This window comes from Aythya ferina (assembly GCF_964211825.1).
Source record: "Aythya ferina genome assembly, chromosome: 4".
In the NCBI taxonomy this organism is placed as follows: domain Eukaryota; kingdom Metazoa; phylum Chordata; class Aves; order Anseriformes; family Anatidae; genus Aythya; species Aythya ferina.
Window position 1 is genome coordinate 45,146,988 of NC_140300.1, and position 14,302 is coordinate 45,161,289.

At 39.4% G+C, this 14,302-nt stretch overlaps 1 long non-coding RNA gene across 2 annotated transcripts; it reads left to right on the top strand.

Moving 5' to 3' along the window:
- The first annotated feature begins 449 nt into the window (after positions 1-449).
- Positions 450-13,100, top strand: LOC311436543. Of its 2 annotated transcripts, none has more exons than XR_014692924.1 (5): positions 450-659; positions 6,317-6,495; positions 7,415-7,561; positions 9,148-9,285; positions 12,659-13,100. It is a non-coding gene; the product is annotated as an uncharacterized lncRNA (long non-coding RNA). The 2 variants fall into 2 exon arrangements; XR_014692925.1 differs by lacking the exon at positions 450-659 and adding an exon at positions 3,707-3,911.
- The last annotated feature ends 1,202 nt before the right edge of the window (positions 13,101-14,302 follow it).

The following is a 14,302-nucleotide window of genomic DNA, read 5'->3' on the forward strand; positions in this document are numbered from 1 at the left end:
TCAATTAACCATCAGTCTTCAGAATGTGCTCTGTGAACGAGAGGAGGGGGGTCTGATTTCAATCACACTGGTCATTTTTTGCCTTTTCTATTTAATTCTGTGATACAGCGTGGGGCTTTCTCTGCTGCTCATGAAAGGAAGAAGTGTTTGTGTGACAGGTGCCATGTGAATTTAAAAGAACAAACTTGTTCTTCACTCTGTTCTGATTTTCCTGTTATTCCAGTCCTAGCTTTAAGACCTTCCACTAAGCACAGACTCAGCAGCGTTGTGCATGTAGAGTTGTGTGGTGATGTCAGGTAATTAAAAGCACATCAGAGCCATGAAATGCCATGTGAGCATGCTAAGGGAGGCTCTTGGCCAAATTTCTAGCTGCCCTTAACCTGTAGAACTGCAGCTGCTTCCTGCGGTGCTGATCTCCCTTTGGTCTTGAATCTGTACAGGCCCACTGCTGTTATCACTCGGATGTGCAGCCTGTGGTGGTGGTGGCTCTTCTCTGGCACCACGGTACAGAGCCGGGATGCTCAGACACAGAAGGCACACAATGAAGGGATGCGTGGCAGCAGTGACATGGTGCAACAAGGGAACTTCCAGTAGGACATGGAAAGGAAAAAAAAAATCTTACCCGTGGGAGTGGCAGAGCACTGGAACCAGTGCCAAAGGTATGATATGTCAATCTGTATTGAAGATCAGATAGACAAGGCCCAGGATCTCAACATCTAATGTGAAGTTAGCACTGTGTGGAAAAGTGTTTGGTCTAGGTGACCTTTGCACATTACTTTCAGACAAATCTTTTTTTTGAAATGATTCCTCTACAGTTACTAGGACCTATTCCTTGCAACACAATTTGTTCCATGTATGATGGGATTCATTTTTTTTACCACAAGATAGTTCAGAACCAGAAATATCCTTATGTTTGAGTCCTCAAATTTATCTTTTTTTTTTTTTTGTCCAGACTTTTCATTTTTGTGGCTCCATGTTACTCAGATTCTTGAAGTACCTGGATTCTTGTCCACTTTCATGGGTCTTGGGTAAGGCCGTGCTCTGGAATAGAAGATCTGGAGCACAAGAAATTAACAGCAATTATTAAGAGAGGTGATTTCAACTCATAGGGCAGTTCTTCACTAATGTAAATCTCTAATTTATTTCAATTTGCAGTACTTTGGGTTACAAACAGTAAATGTTTCTTTAAGGTAGTGAAGCAACAGCTATATTTCTGGCTTCCTTACTGGGAGTTAGTGGCTTAGGTAATTGGGTTCGTTGCTATTTGGAGCATAATCAGCAAGTATTCATCCTCTGTACAGCCAGCATATAAAATTTGCAAGAGCTGCACACAGTGCATACTCAATCAATGTAAATCATTTAGCAGCCAGCATAATGGATGTCTGGCTATTGGACTAAAAAATCCACTTGGTAATACAGGCAGATGAGTCATGAACAATTTTTCCATTTATATATAAATGATGATATCCACAAGAGACTGAAAGCTGAACAGACTAGCTTCCCGGCCAGTAGAAGGGAAAATGAAGTACTGAACACTTGAAGGTGCTTTTTTTTTTTTTTTTTTTTTTTTTTTTAGTATTTTCAATACCTTCCTTCAGTGCCACGATGGCATTTTGCTGCAGTTAGTAATTATGGACATGACCCAGTTCTAATTACTTGAGGGACAGGTTAATTCTTTTCCTTCCACCAAGGGCTCATGCTGGTGGTCAATGTGTGAACAAATCTCTCTTTAAGGTAAGCTTGGACTTTGGACCAGGTTTTAATGGCTGCAGAATCCTCCCTGCCGGAATCGGAAGCTGGGGAATCTTCTCTGTGCGTGAGGAGCACAGTGCAGTTGTTGTGGAAGTCAGCCTCAGCTAATAATTCAGCAGAGATTTCCTGGGATTAAGCTATCAGAGTATGGCCCTCATTTAGACCACTGACATCAGAGTAGGAGTGTGTTGGCTGAGTATCAGCAGCTGCAAGGAATGTGGATGATGAGCTTTCTCCTCACTGATGGATGTCAAATCCCTAAACTTTTTCGCTCAGTCGATATGTATTTGAAAGTCAGCAAATGCGATGTGCAGAAGTATAGATTTGAGCACAATATCTTTCCTTTCTTGAATAGCGTTTGTGAAACAGGATAGGAAATATTGCACCTCTCCGTTGCATGCATCTTCATTTGTTTTTTGATCTGAAAACATCATAAATCAGCAGGAAATCTTACAGTTTCTTATTTGAAATGAGAACTAGCCCTTCTTAAGAAAAGAACTCCTTTCACTGTTAATCATCCTACATGGATTTTGATTAGATTCTCAAAAAAACTTTATTCTCTTTTTTCTTTCATCCACTTTCTTGTGCTTGTCTTGTTTGTACACTTTTGCCACAAATCAAACGGCCAGATCTTTATGAGCATGACCTCTAGGTGGCTTGTTGCAGATGGAAAAGTGCTGTGGGTCAAACTCACTGATTTTTATTGTTTGCCTGGGTTGACTCATGAAGCCGCATTTGGCCCCTCAGGTCTAAAAGAAATGGTTAATTTAGTTAATTTTGGTATGACACCTTGTTTGCAATTTTTTTTTTTTTTTTTTTTTTTTTTTTTGTGTGTGTGTATTTACTTTCTGGCACACTGTGGTAACTTTAAAACAAAAAACATTGTGATCAGAGGTTTTGAGTTATCTTTTAAGAGCCTGGAAAAAAGTAGCTTCTGAAAGTAGATCGGTTTCATTAAGGTGAGAGAAGAGGTTCTCTTGCATTTTAAGCTGAATGGAATGGTACGTCACACTTGTTTTCAGCCCAGGATCTCCAACTGCTCTCTCATGATAGTGTTAGTGGGCAATGCTGCTTGGGGAGAGGAATCCTGCTCCCACAGAAAAATGCAGTCATGAAAAGCTGTCTGTATAATACTGCCACACATGGGTAAAGCACTTTACAGACAAAGACCTGGTTTTGCACACTCACTCACGACTCTCCCTCCAAGTAAAACGAAGGATAGCAATTCCTCATGGGTATAAGAGGAAGAGGAGGAATAAAAGGATGTGGATTATACATCAAGGCTGTAACGTTTGGTAAGTAAGAATGTGAGAACCACCTCTAGGCCACAGGTTCTTTTCATACAATTTCTTTCCTTCCTGACTTGCAGATGGATCTCTCTACACATACATCTATTTCTTTCTTTGTCTTTCTCTTGTGCCTTGAAGCCTTTGTCACAGGTCAGGATGATGTGAAGCTACCTGCTGTAGAGAAACAGGGGAAAAGGTTTTGCCTGAAAGGGCTGACAAGTGATTTGTGTGAATGATTCTCAGTAAATTCAGTTGTTTTTCAGTGCTAGTGGAAATAATTTGCCATTTACATGGACAGAGTTGAGGCAACAGTGAGACTAAAATCTGCACTTTGAAAATATTTAAGGCTTGTCCCTGTGACATGATGTACATCTAGATGCTAAGAAAAGTGATCCTGGTGTATTTCTGGGTACTGGCCTAGGCTGGTTGCGGAAGCAATTCATACTAAGGTGACTGATGTCTTTGCCCTGCCTTGCTTTGTGCAACAGCTTCAAAGCACTGAATGACAACAAACCTGAAAGTTGTTGTAGGGAGCTAATGAAATTAAAAAAAAAATATTCTACTGAAAATGGATAAAAATGTCTCTGATTAGGTAATTGCTAGGTTAACAACCTGGCAATGTTTCCTCATTCCCTTTCTAGGTGTGTGCCAAGAAAAAAGGCAAACTTTTTTTTCCCAGAAGAGTAATTTTGCAGTAAAACAAACAAATGGATCTGCTCAGGAATTTCTCCCCAAACTTCAATAGTGACAGATAGCATGGAAGTGTAATTGATGAACCATTGTGCAGATGTTTACAGAGCTGTTAAGATTTATGTCTGAAGATTGCTCAACCCTGAAGCTGCAGTGCTCTTGTGAGGAAGAAGCTGACAGGTCAGTGGGAGATAACCTTCTCAATTTCTTTTCCTGTCAGTGTAAGCTGGTTTCAGACCTAAGAATAAACTACAAATTACCCAGCTGCGGTTCTTGGGTGGTACAGTATTTGATTAAAATAAACTGGGCCCTTTTTTTTTTTTCTACATCTCATTTGTGAGAAGTAACATAGACAAGTCTGAGTGGACTGACAGAGGAACAAAAAAACATTGTGCAATAAATGACACAAATCCTGAGATATACTACTTAAATGTTCATTCAAAAGTTCTGGTGTTGAGTAATTACCATGTTCATGTTGATTAATTCAGTGTTTTGAGCCTGTGTTTGAGAATCCTGGCAGCACTGTGAGGGACTCGGGTCTCTAAAGATCAGAATGGTCAGCATGTGCTTTCAAGTATTGCATGCTACAGCTGAGGGATGTTTATAGCTTTTCTCCTCTGAAGGCAATGAAGGTTTCCAAGGAATAACTGATATGGACCATTTAAATAACATGTAATAGAGTAAAAGACTGTTTTACTTCCTGTCAATGTGGGAAAAAGTAGCAGGGAAGAAATGAGAATACTGTATTTCTGTAATACTAGTGAAAGACACAGCTGAAAAGGTCTCAGTATTTTAAAGCAGTCAGCTGCTAAATATGTACTAGCTAAGTAAAGAAAAAGTCTGAGATACGATCTGTGCTGGAGAAGAAAATTAAGCAACTATTAAATTTAACTATAGTACATTTCCGCAAGGTAGGTGTCTTACCTACTAAATCACTGTAATTCTTGACATATAACGTTGTACTGAAGAAAATGATCTGTGATTATAAAGGGGTTTGGAGGCTATAAACATTGTGGGAAGCCAAACTGTTAGGATATTTTTTTTTTTTTCACATGGCGTAACCTGCTACCCTATGGGCCTCCTGTCATTAGAGACTGAGGTAGGCCAGACTCTCACACTGAGCGGATGTCTTGTTCCACCTGAAATGTGTCCTGCTCTTATACGTTCCTCCACTAAGCTATCCTATAGCTCTTTATTTCCAGGCCTTTCCCTTCCTTGGTGAGAGCAAGTTTGTGAAGTTGCTTAAAGGTGGATGGAAAACTTCTCAATGTTACGCTGTTGCCCCAGAAGATTGTCATGACATGGCCATCTTGTAGCGTTTTGTCCCGTCTTTGCTGTTTTTAAAGGTCCTTCAGCCAATATATTAATCAAGTAAACGTTTTGACACCCGGATCAGGTTACAGGATTCATAAATTATCAGATGACAGGTCTAAAACTGTCTGAAAAGGTCACTGAGATCAGTTGTGAAAATGAAGCAAAATACATTACACAGTACAAGCCAAAACAAGATACGATGCAGAGAGACTGAGGCTCTTAATCAGTAAAGAAACTGTGCATGGCGCGTGTGAGAGGACTTGCTGGAAAAGCAGCAGTGTGAAAATGCTATTTTCCTTGCCTGCAGTTGGTAACTTTTGACTCAAATCTTCGGGGGCTTGGATGTCCTAGAGATGAGAAGGTTGAAGGATCTTAATCTTTAGCTTTTTTATGATTGCTTGTAAGTGATGCGTCTCTGCAGTTCCCTCATAATAGCATGGTAGTCTTTCTTACATTGCACAGCTGGTGGGGTGTGGCCAGCTCTACTTATTTTTTGGCCAAATTTGACTAATCAGATTATCTAGGTAATGGACTACCGAATGGAGTTTGTGTTCTGTGTGAACAACAGTGGGTTGCCTTTTGGTGTTCATAACATGTTCCCTTAAATTCAAAGGCAGAGGTTAGAGAAAAATGTGGCAGAAAGCTCAGCAATGAAGCTTCACTGTTGTGGGACTCGCACAGGCAGATAGTTCTGTCTGCATGGACCGGACTACATGCATAGGTAACTTTTGGCCTTTTTATAGGCAGTGTTACCCTCTTTATCTTTTCTGTTTCTTTTATTTTGTTTATTGCCTGCTAACAATTCCCACTTGTTAAGGAATGCCTTCCCTTAATGCCCTTTTTGTTGTTTAGTGCTATTGCTGGCAGATCCAGTTTGGAGGATGTTAAGCTGCTGGAGACTCCAGAGAGCGAGAGCAATTTTTTCAGTTTAAATCAAGAGAGGTACACTGCCTATGCCAAGGGAGTTTAAAAAATTACTTGCAACCTCCACCTCAAGCTGACAACAAGCCAACAAGTTGTCAGGACTACTTGCAGTCAAACCAAAGGGTTAAATAAAAAACTTTGCATGTGGATGTGACTTCTAACTCAACATTGTTGTGGATCATATCTTTCCAGTTACTCTGTTATCTGATAGCTGTTGCAGGAAGGAATAACTTCAAAACATTTGTGCCCACTCAGTGAGTATATTGGGCAAGCTTGTGATATATTTTATTCACTAATAAAATAGGCTGTTTTTCTTTTCTTTTTTTTTGCTTTTTTTCTGTCCCTAGGACATGGGGAAAAACCTGCCGCTGATTTTTGTGAAAGATGTTCCTCGTGTTCTTCATATGGATGACTGCAGCAGTGATGGTCTCATCAGTGCCACACATCTCCCCGTGATCCTTGTACTGGGCTGACTGTAGGTCAGCAAGTCTGTTTTCCTGCATGTATTATTGCAACATGCAAATAGGTGTGTATGATGGAAGTCTAAAGAATGCTGCAAATTAAAGATTGTTGCCTGAGCTGCTAATGCAGATAGTTCAGTATGGTAAATGGCTGAATTGTAAACCTGCAGGGGCAAAGAATGTTTTCTTGTGTGAGAGGCTGCAGTAGTCAACAGGACTACAGTGCTTTGAAGAAGAGCAACATATAGCATGCAGTTTGGCTGCTCCTGCAGCAATGCCACATGTGGAATTAGGATTTGATGATAAAGGGGAAGAAGTGGAGAAAGCATTACTGGCTTACTTTGGACCTGACCTAGTTTAGCTACTGATGATGTTGATTAAATAGGAGAAAAATGCATGCAGAAATATTTCTCCCTCTGTGTCTCTCTCTGTAGGTATTGTATAAAATACTAGGTATATTTGCTTAGGCTTTTAAAGATTCTCTACAGCAGTGTCTCCTCTGTGGGCAGGTAGGATTATGCATAAAGAAAGAATTAATCCCTCATTGTGAAACACACAGGTTTAACATTTACCATGGCTTTGATTTAAGAATGGGATTCAGACTTTGTGGTCTCAGTCAATGAAAGGCAGATTCTTGGCAGAACCTTCTTCCATTCGTTCCTGTGAGTGAAACAGTTAATGTATCAGCCATGCACCACTGCTGGATTAACAATCACACCCCCAAATGCTAATAAGTGTTCTCACTCTTCCTTCCTAAGATTACCCTTAAATCCCATCAAAGGACAAGATGCCTTTTGCTTTGCCTGGCATTAGCACCCTAGTGACCTACAGCCAAAGTCAATAGTCAGTAAAGTAACTGGCTGACATGCTGAAAGAACAACGTGCCTTAATCAGACCACTGTTTCATATAATGGTTGTAGTTTCTCCTGAGGATGCTTCCACTTGTTAGTTTTTTTCCTTTTTTTTGTTTGTCATCCACCTCAGCCAGCCTGGCCTCATGAACTGAGGATGAACAGAAGGAAGTCTGCCACAATGAATCACTCAACGCTCTGTTGTGGGGTCACACAGGCTGGGGAAATTGTGCAAAGCTGAAGACTGTGGAGCAGCTGGAATCAAGAAAATGAGGAAAAGGTAAGTTCTTCACATGCTCATTTGTTCTACTAACAAGAAAGAATGAACTTATCTATCTCTTGTCTGCAGGTGAATATGGTCTGTAAAAATGCCTGTTCCTCTTGGTTTAAAAGCAGAGAAATGGCACTGGAGACAGATCATAAATTGATGAGAAAATTCATGCTCTGAGTTCTCCTTGTCTGCAATTTGACAGGACAGCTGCTTAAAGTTGGATGTTGGGTGTTCAAAATATTAAAACACTCTTTTTGGCTTTGTAGCATTCGCTGTTGAAATGGCAGCAAGGACTCCTGACTATTTTATAGCAACTTCGTTTTTTGTTTATATATTGGGGGGGGGGTGTAAAATTACACTTCAGTAATCTTGTCTGTCTTTCAGTGAGTAGATTTTTAGAAAGAATTGTTTTAGAAGCCTACAAGATATATATATGATATATATATCTATATACTCATAAATTTTGGATAGTAAGTTACATACTTACAATTTCATTATGTTCTACTGCATAGCAGATTCACATTAATGTATCTGTGATACATTTGATTTATAATCTTACAGGTTTTTATGCTAATCTATTGTTAGATTTAAGGGATGGCATGCAGATTTGAAATCTTCTTAGTATATAGACAAAGATAACAGAATGTAATCCAAAAGGTTTAAACAGTGTTTTAGCTTAATCTTGAACACACAACCAATGATATGTAATTGTAGTAGTGGCTTTTTTATGTGCTCCCCAATGAATATGCAACCACAGTACTTTCATGGAGTACTACTTTCTAAGAGAATCATCGCAGTTACCTTTTGGAGTGAACTGTTAGAGGGATAAATGGGTAGCATTAAAATCATGGCTCTTGTGTTTAGTTCAAAGTAAGACATTGAACTGTTTCATTTAGAACTATTATTTCCTTGAATCATGGAATGAGGTCTTCACATAAATTTTGATTTATAAAGTTTCTATTTTCTAGAGACTGCAAACAAAAACAGTGGAGGGGAATGTGGGTGGGGAAAGTGAGTAAACACCAGTGGAGCTGAACAAAGAAGAGGATAGAATCAAGAAGGAGGAGGAAAAATTATTTGGGTTGAATGGAAAAATGTACGTGTAGGGAGAGCTTCTCCTCAAATGTGGTTAATAAAATCTTGCTCACTTTATAAAACACATGGGGGAAAAGCAGTGCAAGTACAATTATGATTACATAGCAGCTGTTTGGGAAATGGTGTAACTATTTTAGATGAAACATGATTAAGATAATGGAAGGGCCTTAGGACTTTCCATTGGTGGTTTCCAGTCCTGCACTAAAGCTACAAAACTTTGTGGTGTTCAGGGGCGTTGATGTTTTTTCCCTCAAAAGCCTAAAACTTCCTAGTATATTTTAAAACAAAAGAAGTTACAAAAAAAAAAAAAAAAAAAAAAATTACCTTGCAATGGCCTTTTTAAAAAGGAAAAATTACATATGTTGTCTGAACTCTTGCATCTTAACTTTTCCTAAGCATGTCAAACTAGTGTGATGTGAAGAAAAGTTGTTCAGAGAACAGTGATCTCTAAGCCTTGATGTTACTAGGAAAATCTGAGTTGTTTTTGTGCTCTACCACAGGGTTTTCTGTCACCTTGGGAAAGCTTATTTGATCAGAAGGTCTCTCGGATCCTAGGCTTCAACTGTGCACAGGGACATCACAATGAAGAGTCCATGAGGGACAGTCACGTGTTTCAGTATCGCTCTTATGGGAACCATGTGAGTACCTACAATAGTTACTTCCCTTTCGCCACAACAGACCCTGCTCTGAGGAAGGTGGTTTCATATCTGAACAGATGAGTTGTATTTTGTCACTGCGGGTTGGCCCCAAGGCCAGTATTCAGTGGGCAACATGATTCCAGGTTTTCACAAAGAACCAAATGTGAAATGCTGACCCATACTGCTAAAGTGGAGAAAGTTGCAGTGCTTCCATCTTGTGACATATGATGTGTACTCATTACTTGCCTTCATCCTCCTCAGCATAGCCTCAGGACACCAGAATCTTGAGCCATGACTAGGTTTCAGAGGTGCTGAAGTAATGCAAGCTACTATTGCTACCAATAACTGGCTTGATTTTGTTTTAATAGCAGTCTTCTCTGCAAAACCACAAACCCAAGGTAATTGCACAAATCAGGGGAATATGGAATTGTTACAATAATTAGACAGGACAGCAGCTTCGGCCCAGAAAAACAGCTTTGCATACAACTGTCCTGGAGAAAGCTCAGTCTGTTTCAATAGGACCAAATATTAATATCATAGCCAGCTCCAGAAATGGCTTTTAAAAACTTAAGTTACTGACTACTGTTGTCTAAAGAGCTGCACTGCCAGTGCTTGATATTATCTCCTTCTCTTCTCTTGGCCAACTGAGCTGAGACCAGCAGCTCCAAGGTAATTGTGACTGCCCGCTGCATCTCCCCTGGCCTGGGAAGTCAGAGGTTGAAAACCTCCTTCCATGCTCTCGAGAGAATGTCCCATCTAATGTGTGCTTGCACACTGATTTATTTGGATAATCATAGGTAAAGGAAAATGTATGCATACCTGCCAGATAAAATAGTTTGGGAATAGTAGTTACATTTTTATTAAAGGCACCTTTGAGTTCTTGAAATTCTCTGTGACTAATGGGTTTCTTATGTCCCAATAACGTGTTAGCTCTATCTGCAGAAGTTGATTTTCCAGTTTTTCTCATTCAACTCTTAGGGATACTGACCTGACAGCTTTGCTCTGCCAAGTGACAGAAATGCCTGATTTTTGCACCTGCTGCTCCCTTGCCTGGTTATAAACTATGACTGCTATCACACTGCTTTAAGCCATAACTGGTGACTCCTTACAGGGCTGAGGTTAGGCTTTTGAAGCAAATAAATAAATTAGTGATCCAGGCTGCATCAGCCAGAATAGAAATCTTTAACTGCAGCTGTTTTAAAGATCAGTGCAAGATTAGTACTGATGAAATGTTTCAGTCCCCAATTTCTTAGAACTCCAAGAGCAGGTTGCATCTACACTGATGTTTTTTCTGTCTCAAACGTCAGTTGAGACAACATCAATTGTGACAACAGTTCTTGGGCCTTAATGTTAGTCAGTCCTCCCTAGGGGAGGGCAGCAACAGCCCTTGTCCTGAATAGATGCTAACTTAAGTGCTGCCCCACTGCCCACAGAAACAATTAACTAGTTTGATACTGATAGCTGCAGAGGAAGGACTGAAGAGAAAATAGACTGAGAGAAAGAGAAGCAATGACTAGTCAACGATATGAAAGGTGAGGAGGGGTGCCCGAGGGAGAGAAGTAAGCAACATGGACGTATTTCTTGTAAAATGTGATGCACTGGATTAAAGAAACCCTAAGAAAGTAATAGTGAGGAAATGTAAAACATGGTCACATGTAGTAAATATGAGTATAGAAGAGAGAGGGCCTGAGAGGAAAAAGAGGGGAAAAAAAAAAAAAAGAACATGAAATGAAAGGTCTTTCTGAGCTGACAGAAGAAAGGCCTTAGAGGAGAAAAATGCAAAACTGTAAGGAATTGAGGATTATGACAAGCCTGAGGGAAAACACAAGCCCTGGCAACAAGGGAAAGGGAGCTCTTTGGAAGAAGAAAAAAGTAGGATTTCAAATAAAATGCAAAGTACATACGCTTAGAATTAACTTTAACTCTTGTTCTTTTGAACATTGTTGATTAAGTATTGTGCTAAAATACTTGCATTTTCTTTTCCTGGGCAGAAAAATCACTGAAATTTAAAGTACTATTTTTTTAAACACCTTTTCTGCAAAAGGTCTCACTTTCATTGTCACCACTGGATAGTATGCTGAACGACCCTCTTAACCGACCACCTAAGGACTTGAAATTTTAGCAGGCCTTGCTTCCTCAGTACGGATACTCTTGCAACACATCAGAGAGGAGAGATGCCTCTGATGGCTTAAGCCAGGGTGAATGTATTTCTTGTGACCTGTAGCTGCAGTAACACAAGGCTTGGTGTGACCTGCACGTCTGAGTAACGTTCAGTAGCTGCTTGTATTTCAAATTTGGATCAGTGGTGGTCAGCTGCAGTACCATGGTGCAGATGTGCTAGGATTGAACTTTACAGTACAGAGGTAGGAATGATGATGTTAAAATTTATTAAAAACAAGAAAACGAATAATCACATTTAATATTCTCTGTAGTTGTTTCTGCTTTTCCATCTCTTGACACAGCTGTGTCTATCGCTAGTCCTGGCTACTGGTAGGAAACTATGCACTAAAAGGAAATGCCCAATTTTAGCAGGGCTGACTATTGAGGGAAACCTGAAAAACCTGAGCTCCTGAAAGACTTCATTCATTTAAATGGAAAACCTAATCAGGGCAGTGTAATTTTTGCTGGCAAAAGCAAGAATACAGTTGGATGAATGATCATTTCATCCTCCAGGACAGTGAAGGTCATAAAAGCAATCCTTTTGAAATGTTTTCCTCTGTCTCTAGCAGAAAAAATTACATTTTCTGTGGAATAGTAGTAGGTGTTTTCAGTTAAATGTCCTTTGAGACCAAAATATTAATCTTCAGGTAGCTCAAACCTCTTTGTCTAATTCATTCTAAAAATATTTGTTTGCAACAAGTCTTGAAATATAAATTAGTATTATTAAAAATAAAAGCTGCAAAGCTGCATTCTAGTCCTTCATGACTTTAGTAAGCTGTATTTTACTTTTTTTAAAGTAACTTTTCAGTTGAGTATCTTATCCCAAGCTCTATAATGTATCTGATTTATGCAAAGCAGCTTACATATGTGCCAGTGGGGTAAATTCAGCTGTTAGATTCTGAGTTCTTGATCTTCTTAGTATGTGTTCATTTTTGGATGCCCTCTTACAACTTTTATCCCTGTTCTTGAAAGCAGAAAGCCATTATCCACTTTCCCCAATTATCTTTTTTTAAAATTTTTTAAATTAAAAAAAAAAAAAAATTAAATTAAAAAAGTTTTTAAATTTTTATTTTGAAACACATAAAAATGAAAAGAAACAGAAGGATGAAGGAAAAAAAAATGAAGTTGTAAGGTGATTAAAAGAATGTTCTAAGGGTAACAAAGAATGCAAATGAAATAAAATCTATTTACCAAAAATGATTTTTTTTTCTAGGCTTAAGATATTCCTAAAAAGTTGGAAAAATAAGAATACAACAAAGCAACTTCTATTTGTTCCTGTTCTTTGGAAAATTTTATTACCAGCTTTGAGGGTCAGTGTTGCAAGTTCAACTAAGCTAGAGAAAGTGTTATTTGTTCGTATTTCTGACAAACCACATTTGACAATCTGGAGTACTGCCCTTTTAATAATCCCCTGGTGTTGTTATTCTTGTTGTATTTCTATGCAATAGCTTTTCAATTTATCGTCATGCCAACATACGCCTTTTTGCTCGGAAGTTTTCCACATACAAATTGTTCTTGTTACTTTTGTTGAACAAAGAAGCTACATGGTGTATCTTGACTCCTTTGCTCCTATTTACACTTGCTCAGAAAGAGAAACATCTTTGAGATTTACAGTGTTTGACTCTACTACTGCCTTTCTGTGCTCTGATAACATTTTCAGAAATGCTTAATGCCTGCTGTGCTGACAGGATTTTTCTCTACTCTGGGGGGGGGGAGGGGGGGGGAATAAAAAATAAGGCAATTGAAGAAGGTGTTTTGGACAAAAATAAAGGGTGTCTTATTTCTCAGTTGTCTTCAGTAGTGAAGTACAGCTAGTTCTTATCAGCCACTTTTGTAAATCCTTTTAAAATAAGTAAATAAAAGTCGCTGAATAGTTGCTTTGTCTTGAACTTGATAGTAACAAATGTTCATACCGTGGGACTCCTACCACTGAACCCAGTTTTAACACGTACTCTTGCTGGGGCCCGAGATCTGTAACCTACCCAAAGCTTTGTTGTAGCCAGGCACCCATCCTGCTGTGAATGACATAGGTGCTCTAAGTAAGGGGACTACACATATTACATTACACATGCCTCTGTTTGTCTATAGAGAACCTGACCAGACTGGGAGCTCAGGGCTGTAGCTCTCGGGCTGGAGTAAGGGTGGCAAGCTCCATTTTATGTGGACATAAGTTAGGATTTGTGGCTCCTGACCAACCTGTGCTGTCAGTTGTCTCTAGTTATGATAAATCATGTTCACCCTCTGTGTAGTGGAGGCCTACAGATCTTTAGTGGTTTCAGCTAAATGTTTGCTCAGCTGTGCCCGCTATCTGATGCACTCAGGTTCAAGTTCCCTCTCCTGATCCCAGGTTCAAGCCCCTCCTTTTTGATAGCACACTACCCACCACAGTGCTTAGTTCTTGGTGCTTATTCCGGTGTGTTTTTAGAACTTCCGTGGTCCTTTTGTGAGCTCAATTTTGTGTTCTGCACTCATCCTTACAGATATCTGTGCAGTATGAGGAGAGTTGGGTCATGAGTATCTTCCTGGGTATATTTAAACTCACACCAATCCCTCCTGATATTATGTCCTAAATTTCAAGTCTTCCAGCTAAAAATGTTCAGCCCTTAGGCACTTGGGAATTTTTCTTGATAAGCTGCTGACAGTTTTAGTATCCTCAAGGCCTGTTTTCTGTGGCAGTGGAAGGGGGTTGTTCTGTATAGCCAGGACCCAATAACTAGAAGTGTTTTTCTTAGAGAAAAACAAGAGCTTAAAATGTTTGTAGTTTCACCGGGTGGGAAGTCAGCAGGAACTTCACAGTAGTGGTTAATGTGCTGTCATAGCTTGCTCAGAAGGGCAGGCAAGAGGAGGAGCATGGATG